The sequence below is a fragment of the Schistocerca piceifrons genome, unplaced genomic scaffold, assembly GCF_021461385.2.
Source record: "Schistocerca piceifrons isolate TAMUIC-IGC-003096 unplaced genomic scaffold, iqSchPice1.1 HiC_scaffold_1544, whole genome shotgun sequence".
NCBI classification, from domain to species: domain Eukaryota; kingdom Metazoa; phylum Arthropoda; class Insecta; order Orthoptera; family Acrididae; genus Schistocerca; species Schistocerca piceifrons.
This window is the reverse complement of record NW_025727396.1, coordinates 8022668-8048074: the sequence shown is the minus strand read 5'-3', so window position 1 is coordinate 8048074 and position 25407 is coordinate 8022668.

Below are 25407 nucleotides of genomic sequence, written 5' to 3'. Positions count from 1 at the left end.
GGACCTTCTTATTGATGATTAAACACAGAAATTGCATCGGAATTAAATAAAAAAGGCACAATGCCGACATAAGTACGAGAGGACTGACTCATCTTACTGTCTATGATTTGTACCATTCCTGTGACACTAGTTACAGATTCCGATGCTTCACTCCAGGTTTACTGTATCCCTTGTACCTTCTTATTGACGATGATACACAGAAATTGCATCGGAATGCCGGCTTAAGTACAAGAAGACTGACCCTTCTTACTGACTATGTTTTGAACCATTCCTTTGACACTAGTTATAGATTCCGATGCTTCACTTCAGGTTTACTGTATCCCTCTTACACTCTTATTGACGATGAAACACAGAAATTGCATCGCAATTAAATACAAAATGCACAATGTTGACTTAGGTACAAGAAGGCTGACACTTCCTACTGTCTATGTTTTGAACCATTCCTGTGACACTAGTTATAGATTCCGATGCTTCACTTCAGGTTTTCTGTATCCCTTGGACCTTCTTATTGAAGAAGAAAGACATAAATAGCATCGGAATTAAATACAAAAGACACAATGCCGACTTGAGACAAAAAGACTGACTCTTCTTACTGACTATGTTTTGAACCATTCCTGTGACACTAGTTATAGTTTCCGATGCTTCACTCAAGGATTACTGTATACCTTGGACCTCCTTATTGACGATCAAACACAGAAATTGCATCGGAATTAAATACAAACGGCACAATGCCGACTTAAGTACAAGAAGACAGACTCTTCTTAATGTCTATGTTTTGAACCATTCCTGTGACACTAGTTACAGATTCCGATGCTTCACTCCAGGTTTACTGTATCCCTTGGACCTTCTTATTGACGATGATACACTGAAATTGCATCGGAATGCCGACTTAAGTACAAGAAGGCTGACCCTACTTACTGACTATGTTTTTAACCATTCCTTTTACACTAGTTATAGATTCCGATGCTTGACTTCAGGTTTACTGTATACCTTGCACCTTCTTACTGGCGATGAAACACAGAAATTGCATCGGAATTAAATACAAAAGTCACAATGCCGAGTTTAGTACAAGAAGACTGACTCTTCTTACTGACTATGCTTTGATTCATTCCTGTGACACTAGTTATAGATTCCGATGCTTCACCGCAGGTTTACTGTATCCTTTGGACCTTCTTATTGATGATTAAACACAGAAATTGCATCGGAATTAAATAAAAAAGGCACAATGCCGACATAAGTACGAGAGGACTGACTCATCTTACTGTCTATGATTTGTACCATTCCTGTGACACTAGTTACAGATTCCGATGCTTCACTCCAGGTTTAGTGTATCCCTTGGACCTTCTTATTGACGATGAAACACAGAAATTGTATCGGAATTAAATACAAACGGCACAATGCCGACTTAAGTACAAGGAGACTGACTCTTCTTACTGACTATGCTTTGAACCATTTATGTGACACTAGTTATAGATTCCGATGCTTCACTTGAGGTTTACTGTATCCCTTGGACCTTCTTATTGAAGATGAAACACTGAAATTGCATCGGAACTAAATACAAACGGCACAATGCCGATTTAAGTAAAAGAATACTGACTCGTCTTACTGTCTATGATTTGAACCATCCCTGTGACACTAGTTATAGATTCCGATGCTTCACTCCAGGTTTACTGTATCCCTTGGACCTTCTTATTGACGATGAAACACAGAAATTGCATCGGAATTAAATACAAAAGGCACAATGCCGACTTTAGTACAAGAAGACTGACTCTTCTTACTGACTATGCTTTGATTCATTCCTGTGACACTAGTTATAGTTTCCGATGCTTCACTGCAGGTTTACTGTATCCCTTGGACCTTCTTATTGATGATTAAACACAGAAATTGCATCGGAATTAAATAAAAAAGGCACAATGCGGACATAAGTACGAGAGGACTGACTCATCTTACTGTCTATGATTAGTACCATTCCTGTGACACTAGTTACAGATTCCGATGCTTCACTCCAGGTTTGGTGTATCCCTTGGACCTTCTTATTGACGATGAAACACAGAAATTGTATCGGAATTAAATACAAACGGCACAATGCCGAGTTAAGTACAAGAAGACTGACTCTTCTTACTGACTATGCTTTGAATCATTTATGTGACACTAGTTATAGATTCAGATGCTTCACTTCAGGTTTACTGTATCCCTTGGACCATCTTATTGACGATGATACACAGCAATTGCATCGGAATTAAATAGAAAAGACACAATGCCGACTTAAGTGCGAGGAGACTGACTCTTCTTACTGTCTATGTTTTGAACCATCCCTGTGACACTAGTTATAGATTCCGATGCTTCACTTCAGGTTTACTGTATACCATGCACCTTCTTACTGGCGATGAAACAAAGAAATTGCATCGGAATTAAATACAGAAGATACCATGCCGAGTTATGTACAAGAAGCCTGACTCTTCTTACTGACTATGTTTGAACCATTCCTGTGACACTAGATATAGACTCTGATGCTTCACTTCAGGTTTACTGTATCCCTTGGACCTTCTTATTGAAGATGAAACACAGAAACTGCATCGGAACTAAATACAAAAGGCACAATGCCGACTTAAGTAAAAGAATACTGACTATTCTTACTGTCTATGTTTTGAACCATCCCTGTGACACTAGTTATAGATTCCGATTCTTCACTCCAGGTTTACTGTATCCCTTGGACCTTCTTATTGACGATGAAACACAGAAATTGCATCGGAATTAAATACAAAAGGCACAATGCCGACTTTAGTACAAGAACACTGACTCTTCTTACTGACTATGTTTTTATTCATTCCTGTGACACTAGTTATAGATTCCGATGCTTCACTCCAGGTTTACTGTATCCCTTGTACCTTCTTATTGACGATGATACACAGAAATTGCATCGGAATGCCGACTTAAGTACAAGAAGACTGACCCTTCTTACTGACTATGTTTTGAACCATTCCTTTGACACTAGTTATAGATTCCGTTGCTTCACTTCAGGTTTACTGTATCCCTCTTACCTCTTATTGACGATGAAACACAGAAATTGCATCGGAATGAAATACAAAATGCACAATGCTGACTTAGGTACAAGAAGGCTGACTCTTCCTACTGTCTATGCTTTGAACCATTCCTGTGACACTATTTATAGATTCCGATGCTTCACTTCAGGTTTTCTGTATCCCTTGGACCTTCTTATTGACGAAAAAACACAGAAATTGTATCGGAATTAAATAGAAAAGGCATAATGCCGACTTAACTTCAATAAGACTGACCCTTCTTACTGACTATGTTTTGAACCATTCCTGTGACACTAGTTATAAATTACGAAGCTTCACTTCAGGTTTACTGTATCCCTCTGACCTTCTTATTGACGATGAAACACAGAAATTGCATCGGAATTAAATACAAAAGGCACTATTCCAACTTAAGTAAAAGATGACTGACTCTTCTTACTGTCTTTGTTTTGAACCATTCCTGTGACACTGGTTATAGATTCCGATGCTTCACTCCAGGTTTACTGTATCCCTTGGACCTTCTTATTGACGATGATACACAGAAATTGCATCGGAATGCCGACTTAAGTACAAGCAGGCTGACCCTACTTACTGACTATGTTTTGAACCATTCCTGTTGCACTGGTTATAGAATCCGATGCTTGACTTCAGGTTTACTGTATCCCGTGCACCTTCTTACTGGCGATGAAACACAGAAATTGCATCGGAATTAAATACAAAAGGCACAATGCCGACTTATGTACAAGAAGACTGACACTTCTTACTGTCTATGTTTTGAACCATTCCTGTGACACTAGTTATAGACTCTGATGCTTCACTTCAGGTTTACTGTACCCCTCTTACCCTCTTATTGACGATGAAACAAAGAAATAGCACCGGAATTAAATACAAAAGGCACAATGCTGACTTTAGTACAAGAAGACTGACACTTCTTACTGACTATGTTTTGATTCATTCCTGTGACACTAGTTATAGATTCCGATGCTTCACTGCTGGTTTACTGTATCCCTTGGACCTTCTTATTGACGATTAAACACAGAAATTGCATCGGAATTAAATAAAAAAGGCACAATGCCGACATAAGTACAAGAGGATTGACTCATCTTACTCTCTATGATTTGTACCATTCCTGTGACACTAGTTACAGATTCCGATGCTTCACTCCAGGTTTAGTGTATCCCTTGGACCTTCTCATTGACGATGAAACACAGAAATTGTATCGGAATTAAATACAAACCGCACAATGCCGACTTAAGTACAAGAAGACTGACTCTTCTTACTGACTATGCTTTGAACCATTTATGTGACACTAGTTATAGATTTCGATGCTTCACTTCAGGTTTACTGTATCCCTTGGACCATCTTATTGACGTTGATACACAGCAATTGCATCGGAATTAAATAGAAAAGACACAATGCCGACTTAAGTGCAAGAAGACTGACTCTTCTTACTGTCTATGTTTTGATTCATTCCTGTGACACTAGTTATAGATTCCGATGCTTCACTCCAGGTTTACTGTATCCCTTGGACCTTCTTATTGACGATGAAACATAGAAATTGCATCGGAATGAAATACATAAGGCACAATGCTGACTTGAGTGCAAGAAGACTGACTCTTCTTAATGACTATGTTTTGAACCACTCCTGTGACAGTAGTTATAGATTCCGATGCTAATCTTCAGGTTTGCTGTATCCCTCTGACCTTCTTATTGACGATGAAACACAGAAATTGCATCGGAATTATATACGAAAGTCACAATGCCGACTCAAGTACAAGAAGACTGGCTCTTCTCACTGTCTATGTTTTGGACCTTTCCTGTGAGACCGGTTTTAGATTCCGATGCTTCACTTCAGGCTTACTGTATCCCTCTTACCTTCTTATTGACGATGAAACACAGAAATTGCATCGGAATTAAATACAAAGGTCACAATGCCGTTTCAAGTACAAGAAGACTGGCTCTTTTTACTGTCTATGCTTTGGACCTTTCCTGTGAGACCGGTTTTAGATTCCGATGTTTCACTTCAGGTTTACTGTATCCCTCGTACCTTCTTATTGACGATGAAACACAGAAATTGCATCGGAATTAAATACAAAAGGCACAATGCTGACTTTAGTACAAGAAGACTGACACTTCTTACTGACTATGTTTTGATTCATTCCTGTGACACTAGTTATAGATTCCGATGCTTCACTGCTGGTTTACTGTATCCCTTGGACCTTCTTATTGACGATTAAACACAGAAATTGCATCGGAATTAAATAAAAAAGGCACAATGCCGACATAAGTACAAGAGGATTGACTCATCTTACCCTCTATGATTTGTACCTTTCCTGTGACACTAGTTACGGATTCCGATGCTTCACTCCAGGTTTACTGTATCCCTTGGACCTTCTTATTGACGAAAAAACACAGAAATTGTATCGGAATTAAATAGAAAAGGCATAATGCCGACTTAACTTCAATAAGACTGACCCTTCTTACTGACTATGTATTGAACCATTCCTGTGACACTAGTTATAAATTACGAAGCTTCACTTCAGGTTTACTGTATCCCTCTGACCTTCTTATTGACGATGAAACACAGAAATTGCATCGGAATTAAATACAAAAGGCACTATTCCAACTTAAGTAAAAGATGACTGACTCTTCTTACTGTCTTTGTTTTGAACCATTCCTGTGACACTGGTTATAGATTCCGATGCTTCACTCCAGGTTTACTGTATCCCTTGGACCTTCTTATTGACGATGATACACAGAAATTGCATCGGAATGCCGACTTAAGTACAAGCAGGCTGACCTTACTTACTGACTATGTTTTGAACCATTCCTGTTGCACTGGTTATAGATTCCGATGCTTGACTTCAGGTTTACTGTATCCCGTGCACCTTCTTACTGGCGATGAAACACAGAAATTGCATCGGAATTAAATACAAAAGGCACAATGCCGACTTATGTACAAGAAGACTGACACTTCTTACTGTCTATGTTTTGAACCATTCCTGTGACACTAGTTATGGACTCTGATGCTTCACTTCAGGTTTACTGTACCCCTCTTACCCTCTTATTGACGCCGAAACAAAGAAATTGCATCGGAATTAAATACAAAAGGCACAATGCTGACTTTAGTACAAGAAGACTGACACTTCTTACTGACTATGTTTTGATTCATTCCTGTGACACTAGTTATAGATTTCGATGCTTCACTGCTGGTTTACTGTATCCCTTGGACCTTCTTATTGACGATTAAACACAGAAATTGCATCGGAATTAAATAAAAAAGGCACAATGCCGGCATAAGTACAAGAGGATTGACTCATCTTACTCTCTATGATTTGTACCATTCCTGTGACACTAGTTACAGATTCCGATGCTTCACTCCAGGTTTAGTGTATCCCTTGGATCTTCTCATTGACGATGAAACACAGAAATTGTATCGGAATTAAATACAAACCGCACAATGCCGACTTAAGTACAAGAAGACTGACTCTTCTTACTGACTATGCTTTGAACCATTTATGTGACACTAGTTATAGATTCCGATGCTTCACTTCAGGTTTACTGTATCCCTTGGACCATCTTATTGACGTTGATACACAGCAATTGCATCGGAATTAAATAGAAAAGACACAATGCCGACTTAAGTGCAAGAAGACTGACTCTTCTTACTGTCTATGTTTTGATTCATTCCTGTGACACTAGTTATAGATTCCGATGCTTAACTCCAGGTTTACTGTATCCCTTGGACCTTCTTATTGACGATGAAACATAGAAATTGCATCGGAATGAAATACATAAGGCACAATGCTGACTTGAGTGCAAGAAGACTGACTCTTCTTAATGACTATGTTTTGAACCACTCCTGTGACAGTAGTTATAGATTCCGATGCTAATCTTCAGGTTTGCTGTATCCCTCTGACCTTCTTATTGACGATGAAACACAGAAATTGCATCGGAATTATATACGAAAGTCACAATGCCGACTCAAGTACAAGAAGACTGGCTCTTCTCACTGTCTATGTTTTGGACCTTTCCTGTGAGACCGGTTTTAGATTCCGATGCTTCACTTCAGGCTTACTGTATCCCTCTTACCTTCTTATTGACGATGAAACACAGAAATTGCATCGGAATTAAATACAAAAGTCACAATGCCGTTTCAAGTACAAGAAGACTGGCTCTTTTTACTGTCTATGCTTTGGACCTTTCCTGTGAGACCGGTTTTAGATTCCGATGTTTCACTTCAGGTTTACTGTATCCCTCGTACCTTCTTATTGACGATGAAACACAGAAATTGCATCGGAATTAAATACAAAAGGCACAATGCTGACTTAAGTACAAGAAGACTGACTCATCCTACTGTCTATGTTTTGAACCATTCCTGTGACACTAGTTATCGATTCCGCTGCTGCACTTCTGGTTTACTGTATCCCTCTGACATTCTTATTGGCGATGAAACACAGAAATTGCATCGGAATTAAATACAAAAGGCACAATTCCGACTTAAGTACAAGATGACTGACTCTTCTTACTGTCTTTGTTGTGAACCATTCCTGTGACACTAGTTATAGATTCCGATGCTTCACTCCTGGTTTACTGTATCCCATGGACCTTCTTGTTTGACGATTAAACATTGATATTGCATCGGAATTAAATACAAAAGGCACAATGCCGACTTAAGTACAAGAAGACTGACTGTTCTTACTGTCTATGATTTGATTCATTCCTGTGACACTAGTTATAGATTCCGATGCTTCATTCCAGGTTAACTGTATCCCTTGGACATTCTTATTGACGATGATACACAGAAATTGCATCGGAATGCCGACTTAAGTACAAGAAGACTGACCCATCTTACTGACTATGTTTTGAACCATTCCTGTGACACTAGTTATAGATTCCGATACTTCACTTCAGGTTTACTGTATCCCTCTTACGCTCTTATTGACGATGAAACACAGAAATTGCATCGAAATTAAATACAAAATGCACAATGCTGACTTAAGTACAAGAAGGCTGACTCTTCCTACTGTCTGTGTTTTGAACCATTCCTGTGACACTAGTTATAGATTCCGATGCTTCACTCAAGGATTATTGTATCCCTTGGACCTCCTTATTGACGATCAAACACAGAAATTGCATCGGAATTAAATACAAACGGCACAATGCCGACTTAAGTACACGAAGACAGACTCTTCTTAATGTCTATGTTTTGAACCATTCCTGTGACACTAGTTACAGATTCCGATGCTTCACTCCAGGTTTACTGTATCCCTTGGACCTTCTTATTGACGATGATACACAGAAATTGCATCGGAATTAAATACAAAAGGCACAATGCCGACTTTAGTACAAGAAGACTGACTCTTCTTACTGACTATGCTTTAATTCATTCCTGTGACACTAGTTATAGTTTCCGATGCTTCACTGCAGGTTTACTGTATCCCTTGGACCTTCTTATTGATGATTAAACACAGAAATTGCATCGGAATTAAATAATGAAGGCACAATGCGGACATAAGTACGAGAGGACTGACTCATCTTACTGTCTATGATTTGTACCATTCCTGTGACACTAGTTACAGATTCCGATGCTTCACTTCAGGTTTACTGTATCCCTTGCACCTTCTTATTGGCGATGAAACAAAGAAATTGCATCGGAATTAAATACAGAATATACCATGCCAAGTTATGTACAAGAAGACTGACTCTTCTTACTGACTATGTTTGAACCATTCCTGTGACACTAGTTATAGACTCTGATGCTTCACTTCAGGTTTACTGTATCCCTTGGACCTTCTTATTGAAGATGAAACACAGAAACTGCATCGGAACTAAATACAAAAGGCACAATGCCGACTTAAGTAAAAGAATACTGACTATTCTTACTGTCTATGTTTTGAACCATCCCTGTGACACTAGTTATAGATTCCGATGCTTCACTCCAGGTTTACTGTATCCCTTGGACCTTCTTATTGACGATGAAACACAGAAATTGCATCGGAATTAAATACAAAAGGCACAATGCCGACTTTAGTACAAGAACACTGACTCTTCTTACTGACTATGTTTTGATTCATTCCTGTGACACTAGTTATAGATTCCGATGCTTCACTCCAGGTTTACTGTATCCCTTGGACCTTCGTATTGACGATGAAACATAGAAATTGCATCGGAATGAAATACATAAGGCACAATGGCGACTTTAGTACAAGAAGACTGACTCTTCTTACTGACTGTGCTTTGAACCATTCCTGTGACACTAGTTATAGATTCCGATGCTTCACTTCAGATTTACTGTATCCCTCTGACGTTCTTATTGTCGATGAAACACAGAAATTGCGTCGGAATTAAATACAAAAGGCACAATGCCGAATTAAGTACAAGAAGACTGACTCTTCTTACTGTCTATGTTTTGAACCATTCCTGTGACACTAGTTGTAGATTCCGATGCTTCACTCTAGGTTTACTATATCCCTCTGACCTTCTTATCGACGTTGAAACACAGAAATTGCATCGGAATTATATACGAAAGTCACAATGCCGACTTAAGTACAAGAAGACTGACTCTTCCCACTGTATATGTTTTGAAACATACCTGTTACACTAGTTATGGTTTCCGATGCTTCACTTCAGGTTTACTGTATTACTTGGACATTCTTATTGACGATGAAACACAGAAATTGCATCGGAATTAAATACAAAAGGCACAACGCCGACTTATGTATAAGAAGACTGACTCTTCTTACTGACTATGTTTGAACCATTCCTGTGACACTAGCAATAGACTCTGATGCATCACTTCAGGTTTACTGTAATCCCTTGGTCCTTCTTATTGACGATGAAACACAGAAATTGCATCGGAATTAAATACAAAAGGCACAATGCCGACTTTAGTACAAGAACACTGACTCTTCTTACTGACTATGTTTTGATTCATTCCTGTGACACTAGTTATAGATTCCGATGCTTCACTCCAGGTTTACTGTATCCCTTGGACCTTCGTATTGACGATGAAACATAGAAATTGCATCGGAATGAAATACATAAGGCACAATGGCGACTTTAGTACAAGAAGACTGACTATTCTTACTGACTGTGTTTTGAACCATTCCTGTGACACTAGTTATAGATTCCGATGCTTCACTTCAGATTTACTGTATCCCTCTGACGTTCTTATTGTCGATGAAACACAGAAATTGCGTCGGAATTAAATACAAAAGGCACAATGCCGAATTAAGTACAAGAAGACTGACTCTTCTTACTGTCTATGTTTTGAACCATTCCTGTGACACTAGTTATGGATTCCGATGCTTCACTCTAGGTTTACTGTATCCCTTGGACCTTATTGTTGACGATGAAACACAGAAATTGCATCGGAATTAAATAAAAAAGGCACAATGCCGACATAAGTACACGAGGACTGACTCATCTTACTGTCTATGATTTGAACCATTCCTGTGACACTAGTTACAGATTCAGATGCTTCAGTCCAGGTTTACTGTATCCCTTGGACCTTCTTATTGACGATGAAACACAGATATTGTATCGGAATTAAATACAAACGGCACAATGCCGACTTAAGTACAAGAAGACTGACTCTTCTTACTAACTATGCATTGAACCATTTATGTGACACTAGTTATAGATTCCGATGCTTCACTTCAGGTTTACTGTATCCCTTGGACCTTCTTATTGACGATGAAACACAGAAATTGCATCGCAATTAAATAGAAAAGACACAATGCCGACTTAAGTTCAAGAAGACTGACTCTTCCTACTGTCTATGTTTTGAACCATTCCTGTGTCAGTAGTTAAAGATTACGATGCTTCACTCCAGGTTTACTGTTCCCTTGGACCTACTTATTGACGATGAAACACAGAAATTGCATCGGAATTAAATACAAAAGGCACAATGCCGACTTTATTACAAGAAGACTGACTCTTCTTACTGTCTATGTTTTGAAACTTTCATGTGACACTAGTTATAGATTCCGATGCTTCACTTCAGGTTTACTGTATCCCTTGCACCTTCTTATTGGCGATGAAACACAGAAATTGCATCGGAATTAAATACAAAAGATACAATGCCGACTTATGTACATGAAGACTGACTCTTCTTACTGACTATGTTTTGAACCATTCCAGTGACACTAGTTATAGATTCCGATGCTTCACTTCAGGTTTACTGTTTCCCTCAGACCTTCTTATTGACGATGAAACACTGAAATTGCATCGGAATTAAATACAAAATGCACAATGCCGACTTTAGTACAAGAAGACTGACTCTTCTTACTGACTATGCTTTGAACCATTTATGTGACACTAGTTATAGATTCCGATGCTTCACTTCAGGTTTACTGTATCCCTTGGACCTTCTTATTGACGATGAAACACTGCAATTGCATCGGAATTAAATAGAAAAGACACAATGCCGACTTAAGAGCAAGAAGACTGACTCTTCCTACTGTCTATGTTTTGAACCATTCCTGTGTCACTAGTTAAAGATTCCGATGCTTCACTCCTGGTTTACTGTTCCCTTGGACCTTCTTATTGACGATGAAACACAGAAATTGCATCGGAATTAAATACGAAAGGCACAATGCCGACTTACATTCAAGAAGACTGACTCTTCTCATTGACTATGTTTTGAATCATTCCTGTGACACTAGTTATAGATTCCGATGCCTCACTTCATGTTTACTGTATCCCTCTGACCTTCGTATTGACGATGAAACACAGAAATTGCATCGGAATTAAATACAAAACGCACAATGCCTAATGAAGTACAAGTAGACTGACTCTTCTTACTGTCTATGTTTTGAACCTTTCATGTGACACTAGTTATAGATTCCGATGCTTAACTTCAGGTTTACTGTATCCCTTGCACCTTGTTATTGGCGATGAAACAAAGAAATTGCATCGGATTTTTATACAAAAGATACAATGCCGAATTAAGTACAAGAAGACTGACTCTTCTTACTGTCTATGTTTTGAACCATTCCTGTGACACTAGTTATAGATTCCGATGCTTCACTCTCGGTTTACTGTATCCCTTGGACCTTCTTATTGACGATGAAATACAGAAATTGCATCAGAATAAAATAAAAAAGGCACAATGCCGACATAAGTACAAGACAACTGACTCATCTTACTGTCTATGATTTGAACCATTCCTGTGACACTATTTACAGATTCCGATGCTTCACTGCAGGTTTACTGTATCCCTTGGACCTTCTTATTGACGATGAAACACAGAAATTGTATCGGAATTAAATACAAACCGCACAATGCCGACTTAAGTACAAGAAGACTGACTCTTCTTACTGACTATGCTTTGAACCATTTATGTGACACTAGTTATAGATTCCGATGCTTCACTTCAGGTTTACTGTATCCCTTGGACCTTCTTATTGACGATGAAACACAGCAATTGCATCGGAATTAAATAGAAAAGACACAATGCCGACTTAAGTGCAAGAAGACTGACTCATCCTACTGTCTATGTTTTGAACCATTCCTGTGTCACTAGTTAAAGATTCCGATGCTTCACTCCAGGTATACTGTTCCCTTTGACCTTCTTATTGACGATGAAACATAGAAATTGCATCGGAATGAAATACATAAGGCACAATGGCGACTTTAGTACAAGAAGACTGACTCTTCTTACTGACTGTGTTTTGAACCATTCCTGTGACACTAGTTATAGATTCCGATGCTTCACTTCAGATTTACTGTATCCCTCTGACGTTCTTATTGACGATGAAACACAGAAATTGCGTCGGAATTAAATACAAAAGGCACAATGCCGAATTAAGTACAAGAAGACTGACTCTTCTTACTGTCTATGTTTTGAACCATTCCTGTGACACTAGTTGTAGATTCCGATGCTTCACTCTAGGTTTACTGTATCCCTCTGACCTTCTTATCGACGTTGAAACACAGAAATTGCATCGGAGTTATATACGAAAGCCACAATGCTGACATAAGTACAAGAAGACTGACTCTTCCCACTGTCTATGTTTTGAACCATACCTGTTATACTAGTTATGGATTCCGATGCTTCACTGCAGGTTTACTGTATCCCTTGGACCTTCTTATTGACGATTAAGCACAGAAATTGCATCGGAATTAAATAAAAAAGGCACAATGCCGACATAAGTACAAGAGGACTGACTCATCTTTCTGTCTATGATTTGTACCATTCCTGTGACACTAGTTACAGATTCTGATGCTTCACTCCAGGTTTAGTGTATCCCTTGGACCTTCTTATTGACGATGAAACACAGAAATTGTATCGAAATTAAATACAAACGGCACAATGCCGACTTAAGTACAAGATGACTGACTCTTCTTACTGACTATGCTTTGAACCATTTATGTTACACTAGTTATAGATTCCGATGCTTCACTTCAGGTTTACTGTATCCCTTGGACCATCTTATTGACGATGATACAAAGCAATTGCATCGGAATTAAATAGAAAAGACACAATGCCGACTTAAGTGCAAGAAGACTGACTCTTCTTACTGTCTATGTTTTGAACCTTTCATGTTACACTAGTTATAGATTCCGATGCTTCACTTCAGGTTTTCTGTATCCCTTGCACCTTCTTATTGGCGATGAAACAAAGAAATTGCATCGGAATTAAATACAAAAGATACCATGCCGACTTATGGACAAGAAGACTGACTCTTCTTACTGACTATGTTTTGAACCATTCCTGTGACACTGGTTATAGACTCTGATGCTTGACTTCAGGTTTACTGTATCCCTCTGACCTTCTTATTGACGATGAAACACAGAAATTGCATCGGAATTAAATACAAAATGCACAATCCCGACTTAAGTACAAAATGACTGACTCTTCTTACAGTCTCTGTTTTGAACCTTTCCTGTGACACTAGTTATAGATTCCCATGCTTCACCTCAGGTTTAGTGTACCCCTTGGACCTTCTTATTGACGATGAAACACAGAAAGTGCATCGGAATTAAATACAAAAGGCACATTGCCGACTTAAGTGCAAGAGGACTTACTCCTCTTACTGTCTATGTTTGAACCATTCCTGTGGCACTAGTTATAGATTACGATGCTTCACTTCAGGTTTACTGTATCCCTCTTACCTTCTTATTGACGATGAAACACAGAAATTGCATCGGAATTAAATACAAAAAGCACAATGCCGACTTAAGTACAAGAAGACTGACTCTTCCTACTGTCTATGTTTTGAACCATTCCTGTGACACTAGTTATAGATTCCGCTGCTGCACTTCAGGTTTACTGTATCCCTCTGACCTTCTTATTGACGATGAAACACAGAAATTGCATCGGAATTAAATACAAAAGGCACAATTCCGACTTAAGTACGAGATGACTGACTCTTCTTACTGTCTTTGTTGTGAACCATTCCTGTGACACTAGTTATAGATTCCGATGCTTCACTCCAGGTTTACTGTATCCCTTGGACCATCTTGTTGACGATTAAACATTGAAATTGCATCGGAATTAAATACAAAAGGCACAATGCCGACTTAAGTACAAGAAGACTGACTCTTCTTACTGTCTATGTTTTGATTCATTCCTGTGACACTAGTTATAGATTCCGATGCTTCACTCCAGGTTAACTGTATCCCTTGGACCTTCTTATTGACGATGATACACAGAAATTGCATCGGAATGCCGACTTAAGTACAAGAAGACTGACCCATCTTACTGACTATGTTTTGAACCATTCCTGTGACACTAGTTATAGATTCCGATGCTTCACTTCAGGTTTACTGTATCCCTCTTACGCTCTTATTGACGATGAAACACAGAAATTGCATCGAAATTAAATACAAAATGCACAATGCTGACTTAAGTACAAGAAGGCTGACTCTTCCTACTGTCTATGTTTTGAACCATTCCTGTGACACTAGTTATAGATTCCGACGCTTCACTTCAGGTTTTCTGTATCCCTCTTACCCTCTTATTGACGATGAAACACAGAAATTGCATCGGAATGAAATACAAAATGCACAATGCTGACTTAGGTACAAGAAGGCTGACTCTTCCTACTGTCTATGCTTTGAACCATTCCTGTGACACTATTTATAGATTCCGATGCTTCACTTCAGGTTTTCTGTATCCCTTGGACCTTCTTATTGAAGAAGAAAGACATAAATAGCATCGGAATTAAATACAAAAGACACAATGCCGACTTGAGTCATGAAGACTGACTCTTCTTACTGACTCTGTTTTGAACCATTCCTGTGACACTAGTTATAGATTCCGATGCTTCACTCAAGGTTTACTGTATCCCTTGGACCTCCTTATTGACGATCAAATACAGAAATTGCATCGGAATTAAATACAAACGGCACAATGCCGACTTAAGTACAAGAAGACAGATTCTTCTTAATGTGTATGTTTTGAACCATTCCTGTGACACTAGTTACAGATTCCGATGCTTCACTCCAGGTTTACTGTATCCCTTGGACCTTCTTATTGACGAAAAAACACAGAAATTGCATCGGAATTAAATAGAAAAGGCATAATGCCGACTTAACTTCAATAAGACTGACCCTTCTTACTAACTATGTTTTGAACCATTCCTGTGACACTAGTTATAAATTCCGAAGCTTCACTTCAGGTTTACTGTATCCCTCTGTCCTTCTTATTGTCGATGAAACACAGAAATTGCATCGGAATTAAATACAAAAGGCACTATTCCAACTAAAGTAAAAGATGACTGACTCTTCTTCCTGTCTTTGTTTTGAACCATTCCTGTGACACTGGTTATAGATTCCGATGCTTCACTCCAGGTTTACTGTATCCCTTGGACCTTCTTATTGACGATGATACACAGAAATTGCATCGGAATGCCGACTTAAGTACAAGCAGGCTGACCCTACTTACTGACTATGTTTTGAACCATTCCTGTTGCACTGGTTATAGATTCCGATGCTTGACTTCAGGTTTACTGTATCCTGTGCACCTTCTTACTGGCGATGAAACACAGAAATTGCATCGGAATTAAATACAAAAGGCACAATGCCGACTTATGTACAAGAAGACTGACACTTCTTACTGTCTATGTTTTGAACCATTCCTGTGACACTAGTTATAGACTCTGATGCTTCACTTCAGGTTTACTGTATCCCTCTTACCCTCTTATTGACGATGAAACAAAGAAATTGCATCGGAATTAAATACAAAAGGCACAATGCTGACTTTAGTACAAGAAGACTGACTCTTCTTACAGACTATGTTTTGATTCATTCCTGTGACACTAGTTATAGATTCCGATGCTTCACTGCAGGTTTACTGTATCCCTTGGACCTTCTTATTGACGATTAAACACAGAAATTGCATCGGAATTAAATAAAAAAGGCACAATGCCGACATAAGTACAAGAGGATTGACTCATCTTACTCTCTATGATTTGTACCATTCCTGTGACACTAGTTACAGATTCCGATGCTTCTCTCCAGGTTTAGTGTATCCCTTGGACCTTCTCATTGACGATGAAACACAGAAATTGTATCGGAATTAAATACAAACGGCACAATGCCGACTTAAGTACAAGAAGACTGACTCTTTTTACTGACTATGCTTTGAACCATTTATGTGACACTAGTTATAGATTCCGATGCTTCACTTCAGGTTTACTGTATCCCTCTGACGTTCTTATTGACGATGAAACACAGAAATTGCTTCGGAATTAAATGCAAAAGGCACAATGCCGAATTAAGTACAAGAAGACTGACTCTTCTTACTGTCTATGTTTTGAACCATTCCTGTGACACTAGTTGTAGATTCCGATGCTTCACTCTAGGTTTACTGTATCCCTCTGACCTTCTTATCGACGTTGAAACACAGAAATTGCATCGGAGTTATATACGAAAGCCACAATGCCGACTTAAGTACAAGAAGACTGACTCGTCCCACTGTCTATGTTTTGAACCATAGCTGTTACACTAGTTATGGATTCCGATGCTTCACTTCAGGTTTACTGTATTACTTGGACTTTCTTATTGACGATGAAACACAGAAATTGCATCGGAATTAAATACAAAAGGCACAACGCCGACTTATGTATAAGAAGACTGACTCTTCTTACTGACTATGTTTGAACCATTCCTGTGACACTAGCAATAGACTCTGATGCATCACTTCAGGTTTACTGTATCCCTTGGTCCTTCTTAATGAAGATGAAACACAGAAATTGCATCGGAATAAAATACAAATGGCACAATGCCGACTTAAGTACAAGAAGACTGACTCTTCTTACTGTCTATGTTTTGAACCATTCATGTGACACTAGTTATAGATTCCGATGCTTCACTCCAGGTTTACTGTATCCCTTGGACCTTCTTATTGACGATGAAACACAGAAATTGCATCGGAATTAAATACAAATGGCACAATGCCGACTTTAGTACAAGAACACTGACTCTTCTTACTGACTGTGTTTTGAACTATTCCTGTGACACTAGTTATAGATTCAGATGCTTCACTTCAGATTTACCGTATTCCTCTGAGGTTATTATTGACGATGAAACACAGAGATTGCGTCGGAATTAAATATAAAAGGCACAATGCCGAATTAAGTACAAGAAGACTGACTCTTCTTACTGTCTATGTTTTGAACCATTCCTGTGACACTAGTTATGGATTCCGATGCTTCACTCTAGGTTTACTGTATCCCTTGGACCTTTTTATTGACGATGAAACACAGAAATTGCATCGGAATTAAATAAAAAAGGCACAATGCCGACATAAGTACACGAGGACTGACTCATCTTACTGTCTATGATTTGGACCATTCCTGTGACACTAGTTACAGATTCCGATGCTTCAGTCCAGGTTTACTGTATCCCTTGGACCTTCTTATTGACGATGAAACACAGATATTGTATCGGAATTAAATACAAACGGCACAATGCCGACTTAAGTACAAGAAGACTGACTCTTCTTACTAACTATGCTTTGAACCATTTATGTGACACTAGTTATAGATTCCGATGCTTCACTTCAGGTTTACTGTATCCCTTGGACCTTCTTATTGACGATGAAACACAGAAATTGCATCGGAATTAAATAGAAAAGACACAATGCCGACTTAAGTTCAAGAAGACTGACTCTTCCTACTGTCTATGTTTTGAACCATTCCTGTGTCAGTAGTTAAAGATTACGATGCTTCACTCCAGGTTTACTGTTCCCTTGGACCTTCTTATTGACGATGAAACACAGAAATTGCATCGGAATTAAATACAAAAGGCACAATGCCGGCTTTAGTACAAGAAGACTGACTCTTCTTACTGTCTATGTTTTGAAACTTAAATGTGACACTAGTTATAGATTCCGATGCTTCACTTCAGGTTTACTGTATCCCTTGCACCTTCTTATTGGCGATGAAACACAGAAATTGCATCGGAATTAAATACAAAAGATACAATGCCGACTTATGTACATGAAGACTGACTCTTCTTACTGACTATGTTTTGAACCATTCCTGTGACACTAGTTATAGATTCCGATGCTTCACTTCAGGTTTACTGTATCCCTCTGACCTTCTTATTGACGATGAAACACTGAAATTGCATCGGAATTAAATACAAAATGCACAATGCCGACTTTAGTACAAGAAGGCTGACTCTTCTTACTGACTATGCTTTGAACCATTTATGTGACACTAGTTATAGATTCCGATGCTTCACTTCAGGTTTACTGTATCCCTTGGACCTTCTTATTGACGATGAAACACTGCAATTGCATCGGAATTAAATAGAAAAGACACAATGCCGACTTAAGAGCAAGAAGACTGACTCTTCCTACTGTCTATGTTTTGAACCATTCCTGTGTCACTAGTTAAAGATTCCGATGCTTCACTCCTGGTTTACAGTTCCCTTGGACCTTCTTATTGACGATGAAACACAGAAATTGCATCGGAATTAAATACGAAAGGCACAATGCCGACTTACATTCAAGAAGACTGACTCTTCTCATTGACTATGTTTTGAATCATTCCTGTGACACTAGTTATAGATTCCGATGCCTCACTTCATGTTTACTGTATCCCTCTGACCTTCGTATTGACGATGAAACACAGAAATTGCATCGGAATTAAATACAAAACGCACAATGCCTAATGAAGTACAAGTAGACTGACTCTTCTTACTGTCTATGTTTTGAACCTTTCATGTGACACTAGTTATAGATTCCGATGCTTAACTTCAGGTTTACTGTATCCCTTGCACCTTCTTATTGGCGATGAAACAAAGAAATTGCATCGGATTTATATACAAAAGATACAATGCCGAATTAAGTACAAGAAGACTGACTCTTCTTACTGTCTATGTTTTGAACCATTCCTGTGACACTAGTTATAGATTCCGATGCTTCACTCTCGGTTTACTGTATCCCTTGGACCTTCTTATTGACGATGAAATACAGAAATTGCATCAGAATAAAATAAAAAAGGCACAATGCCGACATAAGTACAAGACAACTGACTCATCTTACTGTCTATGATTTGAACCATTCCTGTGACACTATTTACAGATTCCGATGCTTCACTGCAGGTTTACTGTATCCCTTGGACCTTCTTATTGACGATGAAACACAGAAATTGTATCGGAATTAAATACAAACCGCACAATGCCGACTTAAGTACAAGAAGACTGACTCTTCGTACTGACTATGCTTTGAACCATTTATGTGACACTAGTTATAGATTCCGATGCTTCACTTCAGGTTTACTGTATCCCTTGGACCTTCTTATTGACGATGAAACACAGCAATTGCATCGGAATTAAATAGAAAAGACACAATGCCAACTTAAGTGCAAGAAGACTGACTCTTCCTACTGTCTATGTTTTGAACCATTCCTGTGTCACTAGTTAAAGATTCCGATGCTTCACTCCAGGTTTACTGTTCCCTTTGACCTTCTTATTGACGATGAAACATAGAAATTGCATCGGAATGAAATACATAAGGCACAATGGCGACTTTAGTACAAGAAGACTGACTCTTCTTACTGACTGTGTTTTGAACCATTCCTGTGACACTAGTTATAGATTCCGATGCTTCACTTCAGATTTACTGTATCCCTCTGACGCTCTTATTGACGATGAAACACAGAAATTGCGTCGGAATTAAATACAAAAGGCACAATGCCGAATTAAGTACAAGAAGACTGACTCTTCTTACTGTCTATGTTTTGAACCATTCCTGTGACACTAGTTGTAGATTCCGATGCTTCACTCTAGGTTTACTGTATCCCTCTGACCTTCTTATCGACGTTGAAACACAGAAATTGCATCGGAGTTATATACGAAAGCCACAATGCTGACATAAGTACAAGAAGACTGACTCTTCCCACTGTCTATGTTTTGAACCATACCTGTTACACTAGTTATGGATTCCGATGCTTCACTGCAGGTTTACTGTATCCCTTGGACCTTCTTATTGACGATTAAACACAGAAATTGCATCGGAATTAAATAAAAAAGGCACAATGCCGACATAAGTACAAGAGGACTGACTCATCTTTCTGTCTATGATTTGTACCATTCCTGTGAGACTAGTTACAGATTCCGATGCTTCACTCCAGGTTTAGTGTATCCCTTGGACCTTCTTATTGACGATGAAACACAGAAATTGTATCGAAATTAAATACAAACGGCACAATGCCGACTTAAGTACAAGATGACTGACTCTTCTTACTGACTATGCTTTGAACCATTTATGTTACACTAGTTATAGATTCCGATGCTTCACTTCAGGTTTACTGTATCCCTTGGACCATCTTATTGACGATGATACAAAGCAATTGCATCGGAGTTAAATAGAAAAGACACAATGCCGACTTAAGTGCAAGAAGACAGACTCTTCTTACTGTCTATGTTTTGAAGCTTTCATGTTACACTAGTTATAGATTCCGATGCTTCACTTCAGGTTTACTGTATCCCTTGCACCTTCTTATTGGCGATGAAACAAAGAAATTGCATCGGAATTAAATACAAAAGATACCATGCCGACTTATGGACAAGAAGACTGACTCTTCTTACTGACTATGTTTTGAACCATTCCTGTGACACTGGTTATAGACTCTGATGCTTGACTTCAGGTTTACTGTATCCCTCTGACCTTCTTATTGACGATGAACCACAGAAATTGCATCGGAATTAAATACAAAAGGCACAATTCCGACTTAAGTACAAGATGACTGACTCTTCTTACTGTCTTTGTTGTGAACCATTCCTGAGACACTAGTTATAGATTCCGATGCTTCACTCCAGGTTTACTGTATCCCTTGGACCATCTTGTTGACGATTAAACATTGAAATTGCATCGGAATTAAATACGAAAGGCACAATGCCGACTTACACTCAAGAAGACTGACTCTTCTCATTGACTATGTTTTGAATCATTCCTGTGACACTAGTTATAGATTCCGATGCCTCACTTCATGTTTACTGTATCCCTCTGACCTTCGTATTGACGATGAAACACAGAAATTGCATCGGAATTAAATACAAAACGCACAATGCCTAATGAAGTACAAGTAGACTGACTCTTCTTACTGTCTATGTTTTGAACCTTTCATGTGACACTAGTTATAGATTCCGATGCTTAACTTCAGGTTTACTGTATCCCTTGCACCTTCTTATTGGCGATGAAACAAAGAAATTGCATCGGATTTATATACAAAAGATACAATGCCGAATTAAGTACAAGAAGACTGACTCTTCTTACTGTCTATGTTTTGAACCATTCCTGTGACACTAGTTATAGATTCCGATGCTTCACTCTCGGTTTACTGTATCCCTTGGACCTTCTTATTGACGATGAAATACAGAAATTGCATCAGAATAAAATAAAAAAGGCACAATGCCGACATAAGTACAAGACAACTGACTCATCTTACTGTCTATGATTTGAACCATTCCTGTGACACTATTTACAGATTCCGATGCTTCACTGCAGGTTTACTGTATCCCTTGGACCTTCTTATTGACGATGAAACACAGAAATTGTATCGGCATTAAATACAAACCGCACAATGCCGACTTAAGTACAAGAAGACTGACTCTTCTTACTGACTATGCTTTGAACCATTTATGTGACACTAGTTATAGATTCCGATGCTTCACTTCAGGTTTACTGTATCCCTTGGACCTTCTTATTGACGATGAAACACAGCAATTGCATCGGAATTAAATAGAAAAGACACAATGCCGACTTAAGTGCAAGAAGACTGACTCTTCCTACTGTCTATGTTTTGAACCATTCCTGTGTCACTAGTTAAAGATTCCGATGCTTCACTCCAGGTTTACTGTTCCCTTTGACCTTCTTATTGACGATGAAACATAGAAATTGCATCGGAATGAAATACATAAGGCACAATGGCGACTTTAGTACAAGAAGACTGACTCTTCTTACTGACTGTGTTTTGAACCATTCCTGTGACACTAGTTATAGATTCCGATGCTTCACTTCAGATTTACTGTATCCCTCTGACGTTCTTATTGACGATGAAACACAGAAATTGCGTCGGAATTAAATACAAAAGGCACAATGCCGAATTAAGTACAAGAAGACTGACTCTTCTTACTGTCTATGTTTTGAACCATTCCTGTGACACTAGTTGTAGATTCCGATGCTTCACTCTAGGTTTACTGTATCCCTCTGACCTTCTTATCGACGTTGAAACACAGAAATTGCATCGGAGTTATATACGAAAGCCACAATGCTGACATAAGTACAAGAAGACTGACTCTTCCCACTGTCTATGTTTTGAACCATACCTGTTACACTAGTTATGGATTCCGATGCTTCACTGCAGGTTTACTGTATCCCTTGGACCTTCTTATTGACGATTAAACACAGAAATTGCATCGGAATTAAATAAAAAAGGCACAATGCCGACATAAGTACAAGATGACTGACTCTTTTTACTGACTATGCTTTGAACCATTTATGTTACACTAGTTATAGATTCCGATGCTTCACTTCAGGTTTACTGTATCCCTTGGACCATCTTATTGACGATGATACAAAGCAATTGCATCGGAATTAAATAGAAAAGACACAATGCCGACTTAAGCGCAAGAAGACAGACTCTTCTTACTGTCTATGTTTTGAACCTTTCATGTTACACTAGTTATAGATTCCGATGCATCACTTCAGGTTTACTGTATCCCTTGCTCCTTCTTATTGGCGATGAAACAAAGAAATTGCATCGGAATTAAATACAAAAGATACCATGCCGACTTATGGACAAGAAGACTGACTCTTCTTACTGACTATGTTTTGAACCATTCCTGTGACACTGGTTATAGACTCTGATGGTTGACTTCAGGTTTACTGTATCCCTCTGACCTTCTTATTGACGATGAACCACAGAAATTGCATCGGAATTAAATACAAAAGGCACAATTCCGACTTAAGTACAAGATGACTGACTCTTCTTACTGTCTTTGTTGTGAACCATTCCTGTGACACTACTTATAGATTCCGATGCTTCACTCCAGGTTTACTGTATCCCTTGGACCATCTTGTTGACGATTAAACATTGAAATTGCATCGGAATTAAATACAAAAGGCACAATGCCGACTTAAGTACAAGAAGACTGACTCTTCTTACTGTCTATGTTTTGATTCATTCCTGTGACACTAGTTATAGATTCCGATGCTTCACTCCAGGTTAACTGTATCCCTTGGACCTTCTTATTGACGATGATACACAGAAATTGCATCGGAATGCCGACTTAAGTACAAGAAGACTGACCCATCTTACTGACTATGTTTTGAACCATTCCTGTGACACTAGTTATAGATTCCGATGCTTCACTTCAGGTTTACTGTATCCCTCTTACGCTCTTATTGACGATGAAACACAGAAATTGCATCGAAATTAAATACAAAATGCACAATGCTGACTTAAGTACAAGAAGGCTGACTCTTCCTACTGTCTATGTTTTGAACCATTCCTGTGACACTAGTTATAGATTCCGACGCTTCACTTCAGGTTTTCTGTATCCCTTGGACCTTCTTATTGAAGATGAAAGACATAAATAGCATCGGAATTAAATACAAAAGACACAATGCCGACTTGAGTGCAAGAAGACTGACTCTTCTTACTGACTATGTTTTGAACCATTCCTGTGACAGTAGTTATAGTTTCCGATGCTTCACTTCAGGTTTACTGTATCCCTTGGACCTTCTTGTTGACGATGAAACATTGAAATTGCATCGGAATTAAATACAAAATTCACAATGCCGACTTAAGTACAAGAAGACCGACTCTTCTTACTGACTATGTTTTTATTCATTCCTGTGACACTAGTTATAGATTCCGATGCTTCACTCCAGGTTTACTGTATCCCTTGTAGCTTCTTATTGACGATGATACACAGAAATTGCATCGGAATGCCGACTTAAGTACAAGAAGACTGACCCTTCTTACTGACTATGTTTTGAACCATTCCTTTGACACTAGTTATAGATTCCGATGCTTCACTCCAGGTTTACTGTATCCCTTGTAGCTTCTTATTGACGATGATACACAGAAATTGCATCGGAATGCCGACTTAAGTACAAGAAGGCTGACTCTTCCTACTGTCTATGCTTTGAACCATTCCTGTGACACTATTTATAGATTCCGATGCTTCACTTCAGGTTTTCTGTATCCCTTGGACCTTCTTATTGAAGAAGAAAGACATAAATAGCATCGGAATTAAATACAAAAGACACAATGCCGACTTGAGTCATGAAGACTGACTCTTCTTACTGACTCTGTTTTGAACCATTCCTGTGACACTAGTTATAGATTCCGATGCTTCACTCAAGGTTTACTGTATCCCTTGGACCTCCTTATTGACGATCAAATACAGAAATTGCATCGGAATTAAATACAAACGGCACAATGCCGACTTAAGTACAAGAAGACAGACTCTTCTTAACGTGTATGTTTTTAACCATTCCTGTGACACTAGTTACAGATTCCGATGCTTCACTCCAGGTTTACTGTATCCCTTGGACCTTCTTATTGACGAAAAAACACAGAAATTGCATCGGAATTAAATAGAAAAGGCATAATGCCGACTTAACTTCAATAAGACTGACCCTTCTTACTGACTATGTTTTGAACCATTCCTGTGACACTAGTTATAAATTCCGAAGCTTCACTTCAGGTTTACTGTATCCCTCTGTCCTTCTTATTGTCGATGAAACACAGAAATTGCATCGGAATTAAATACAAAAGGCACTATTCCAACTAAAGTAAAAGATGACTGACTCTTCTTACTGTCTTTGTTTTGAACCATTCCTGTGACACTGGTTATAGATTCCGATGCTTCACTCCAGGTTTACTGTATCCCTTGG